Genomic DNA, 5,000 nt, shown 5'->3' with positions numbered 1-5,000 from the left:
GTCCGGGACCAAAGAGGAGGAGCCAGGGCTCCTGGTCGTCCCCTCCTAGGGCCGCCGGCGGTGGGAGCCTCCAGGACAGCCTCCGAGCGAGGAGGTCCTGCAGTCGGGACCAGAACGGGCGGACGGCCGGGCAGGTGTACAGCATGTGCTCCAGGGTCTCGGGGGGTCCGTGGCACACGGGGCAGTCCGCAGCGTAGCTGTCGGGAAGAAATGCGTGCAGTGCTGCGGATGTAAAGACGATCCTGTGTCTAAATCTGAAGTCAAAATGACCTACGTTATGTGGGGTGTACCAATTAAAGATGTTGGCCCAGATGGTTGCGATGGTGCGTGCGGGGAATGTTAATGACCATTTGTGTTCCGAGGCGGGACGCCCGAGCACTCCTGGCAACAACAACTGATACAGGATGCGGGTGGGTAGGTCTGTGAAAATCCTAAACCTCCCCGTGCTAACAAATACATTAAAATTCAACTTACCTGTCGTGCTCCCCATTTGGCCCAAAGTGCTTCCCCAATGCCTGACCAGATTCCTGTTAAAAATACTTACCATACCACTAATATACTTTTTCCTAAACACTTTACCTGCTAACCTAAAACACTTCCCTATGTAATCTACACTAAAATTACCTTTCACGTCAAATACCTTACCTACATATTCCAGCCCAGCCTCCTCCATCGCCCCACTGATCATGCACTCGCGCTTCCCGGGGGGAGCGGAGAGCAAGTCAGGGTTATGACGGAGGGGCATGTGCGCGAGACCCTCACCGCTGTCTGGAACCGCCACAGTCAGGGGCCTGAAAGTCCTCCACGCCTCCAAGAGTTCCCTCTCGAAGGGGGGGAGGCCTTCCAGGACCGAAACAGGGGGCAACAAACACAAATTATAAACACCAAACTTACCTAGACTATTAACAAACTCACCTATATAATCCTTCCATGGAGCATCTACCTCAACGTCTAGAAATTTCCGAATTGTTTTCAGCCTGAAGGCCTTCTTCCTTAACTCTAAATCTGCTAACTTTAAACCTCCCTGATCGTACTCACCTATCATAACCTTATGTGCAATAAAGCCCCTCTCACGATTCCACAAAAAGTGGTTTATCACTAACCTTAATTTGTTAGCATAGACCCCCGGCAGGCCGTACACGGAGAGTGCATGGTTCAACATGGACATGCACAAAGAATTTACAACTAAGACTTTACCTTTTAATGTCAGATTACGACGTCTCCAAAAATTCAAGCGCGCTGTAATTTTCTCGCACAAAGGCGACCAAAGTGCAGTACGACACGCCTCCTCGTCTCTGCCCAGGGGGACGCCGAGGACCTTGTAGGAGTCCCCGGCCTCCCGGAGCTGGACAGGGAGAGGAACAGGCGTGACGCTGCCGCAAAATTTAACCGTGGTTTTATCGAAATTGATTTTGGCCCCTGAAGCGAGGCCGTAAACATTGAGCACGTGGAGAGAGGCGTTCAGGCTCTCCACGTCTCGGAGGATCAGATTCGTGTCATCTGCGTACTGAAAAATTTTGACTTCCCTACCCGCAGGCGTGGTCAGTCCCCTCACCGCCGCGTCCGCCCTCAACATGGCCGCCAAAGGCTCAGCGGCGATGCTGTAGAGGAGCGACGAGAGGGGACAGCCCTGCCTGACTGATCTTTTTAAGGGGAAAGAGTCAGTTAGAAACCCGTTGACTTTGACCTTACTGACCGCAAAGGAATAGATGAGCTGTAGCCAATTAACAAACCGTTCGCCGAAACCTAACTTACCTAATACAGTCCAGAGGAACGAATGCTCAACTCTGTCGAACGCCTTGTTAAAGTCTACACTAACGTGAATACCACCGGTCGCGTGCATCTGCCGAAGGAGATATCTCAGAGACAAAACTGTGTCTGAGATGTCCCTCCCGGGGACGCTGTAGGCCTGCGAGGGGTGTATGACGGATCCAATCACACGCTTTAACCTACCTGCTAATACCTTTGCTAAAATTTTATAGTCTACGTTCAAAAGGCTAATGGGCCTGTAGTTGGCGAGGCTGCTCCTGTCGCCCTTCTTAAAAAGCAGAGTGACGACACTCATCGCAAAACCATCGCCAACTCTACTCTCACTCTCAAAATCCTGATATAATAGGAGTAGGATCGGAGCTAACCTGGAAGCGAAACGCTTGAAAAACTCACAGGTTAGTCCGTCCTCTCCGGGGCTTTTTCCTGTATTTAAACTCTTGACTGCAGCCTCTATCTCCATGAGAGACAGAGGCGCGTCGCACAGCTCCCTAGCCTCCCTGCTCAGTGTGCGCTCCAGAGCACCTACAGCCTGGTCTAAAGCCTGCTCTGCCACTCCGTCTGAACTAAAAAGCCTACTATAGAAATCCTGCGCTGTCTCTAAAACCTCACTTACCTCGGAAACAATCTTACCTGTCTTATCTATCAACTTATCTATGTGCATCTTTCCCTGTGTAACCTTCTCACAGCCGAAGAAGAACGCTGTCGAGCGTTCTCCTTCGACTGTGTGTCTGGCTTTTGCCCTCAAAATTGCACCCTGACACCTACTTACCTCCAGCTGCTCCAGCTCAGCGCGCACCACCAGGTACTCTGGATCCACAGGGCCAGTGGTGGAAGCTGCGCCCTGGTCCAGGACCTGCAGGCGCTGGCGGAGAGCGGTCTCCCTCCTGGTCGACAGCCACGCCTTGTGTTTGCTGTAATTGACACAGAGCTTTTTAATGCGTGTTTTTGCCGTCGGCCACCAATCGACCACGCTGTCGATCAGCTCCAGCTCCATGTCAAATACATCAAACAAAAAGTCCATTTTCCTACAAAAAGTTTCATCACCGAGGATGGAGCTGTTTAGGACCCACAGTCCTCCATTCCTCGGTGATGAAACTAACCCAAAATAAATATCTAAAGTGGAGTGATCACTCAAGCCTGACCACTTGTAGGAAGCACCACTGACTCTCTGTGCCAGGTCTGAGGAGGCAAAACAGAGGTCAATGCGGGACTGCTTCAGGACGCCCTGGACGACCTGCCGCCTGGAGAAATCCTTCAGGAAGGGGTGGACGAACCGCCACACCTCCGTCAGGTTCCTGCTGGCGGCTTCTTCCAACAGGGCTGTCCTGGCAGTGCTGTTTTTAAAAGAGTTGTTAATGCCGATGTCTGTCTTGCAAAGTGTTGTATTAAAGTCACCGATTATGATTGTATTGTCGTTCGCAAAGCGAAATATTTTTTTGAAGAATTGCCTCCTCAGACCATCATCGTTCGGGGCGTAGATGTTAATTAGTCTGAACTTCACTGTGTCCGTGAAGTCCAGGACCAGGAAGGAGCCCTCTGGGTCGGCGTGTACCAGGGTGGGTTGGCCTAAGACACCAGGCCTCACCACCGTGGCCACACCGCGCGAGCACGCCGTGCCCAGGGCCCAAAATACAGAGCCTACTCCCATGCTCCGCACTTGTTGCGCGTGGCTGACATCCCAGTGCGTTTCTTGGATGCAGAGCACGTCCCACTTGGAAAAGTGTAACGCGCTCTGCATCCGCACTGGGCTCCGCAGGCCGCCTGCGTTCCAAGAGGACAAGGAGAACGCCATTAAGAGGAGACCTTGGAGGATGTAACCCATCTTTTATTTAGACTTCTTTTTGGCGCCCGTCGCATCCGACTGCCACACTCTTTTTCTGACTTCACGGGTGGAGAAATCCATGAAGTCATCATTAAAAACAGTCTCGAGCTCACCTCGTGGGGCAGAGCTGCGTGTGGAGGATGGTGGGTTGATGGAGCTTTCTGCTGGCGCTTTTGAAGTGGTTGGAACGGAGGAGGCAGAGCCGCTCTCAGCAGCAGCGCCCTCTCCGTCTCCTGCCACCTGCTTCCTGCGTCTTGCCCCTTTCTTTTCCTTTTTCTCCACCTGTCCCCTCTTACCACCGTCCGACTGGAGCTTGGGATCATCACCCAGCCCTGTGGTGATGTCCCCCCCTTTGGAGGTAAGATGCGGGGCCTGTCCCGCACCCATCCTCCTCCCGGGTTCAGCCTCTTCCTCCACGGGCTTAGGAGTTGGACCCTCACGAGTCCCCTCCCTCTGGTCAGGAGGAGCAGTTTGTCCTGCTCCCACCTTCCCAGACGCCAGCGCTGAGCCGAGCACCATCTCCAGTGCGACGGGCGCCTCCTCGTCTGAGGAGTCAGAGGAGCAAGAGGAGCCAGACACCTCTGGCTCCCCTGACTCCTCCACAGCCTCCTCCTCCAAAAACTCCTCTACTTCGGAGAGAGCAGTTGCGGGCACGTTCTGGGCCACGTCACTGCTCTCTCCTCCAATGGCGTCCTCCCTGTCCTCCCCTCTGTCCTCCCCTCTGTCCTCCTCTCTGTCACCCGCACCACACGGACATAAGTGGCGGAACATGCGGCACTCTCTGCACTTCGGGGCCCGCTGCGCGACGCACTCGCGCGCGTAATGCCCCTGGCTCCCGCAGTTGCGGCACAGAAAGTCAGGGCACTCCCTCAGAATATGGCCAGGCTGGAGACACCCCCTACACACCCGCACCTGCCTGTCGTGTATTACCCTGAAGTACTCGGGGCCCCCCGCGGTGTCAAACCTGACAGAATACGGTAAGGACTGCACCGTGTCCGTGAACCTTACCCGTACAAACCTGGTGCCGTCCGCCACGTTCGTCCCCGGCCACATTCTCCTCCTCACCTCGGAGACCGCAGAGACCCCCCAGGCGTAGAGCTTGGCCAGGATCTCCTCGTCCTCGATATAAGCCGGCAGCCCCATGAAGGACACGACCAGCTCATCCACCGAGATGTCACGGGCGTGAACCCTGACTCCTCCAATGCAGTACCCGTCCAGGAGCCGCTCCTTCGCTTTAGTGGTACTGACGGTTACTTCATATTTGTCCTTCGAGATGAGTCTGCACGCTACTATGGAGCCGCACACCTCCTGAGTCGATTTCAAAAAAGCTAGTGGCGTGATTTGTGCTCCCTCCGTCAACTCCAACACCACAGTGAGTTCTTTCATAAATTTCATTCTTCTTTCTTCG

This window comes from Eucyclogobius newberryi, unplaced genomic scaffold (assembly GCF_026437365.1).
Source record: "Eucyclogobius newberryi isolate DKJ021-1_F unplaced genomic scaffold, fEucNew1.0.hap1 SCAF_128, whole genome shotgun sequence".
In the NCBI taxonomy this organism is placed as follows: Eukaryota; Metazoa; Chordata; class Actinopteri; order Gobiiformes; family Gobiidae; genus Eucyclogobius; species Eucyclogobius newberryi.
Note: the sequence above shows the minus strand (reverse complement) of the source record.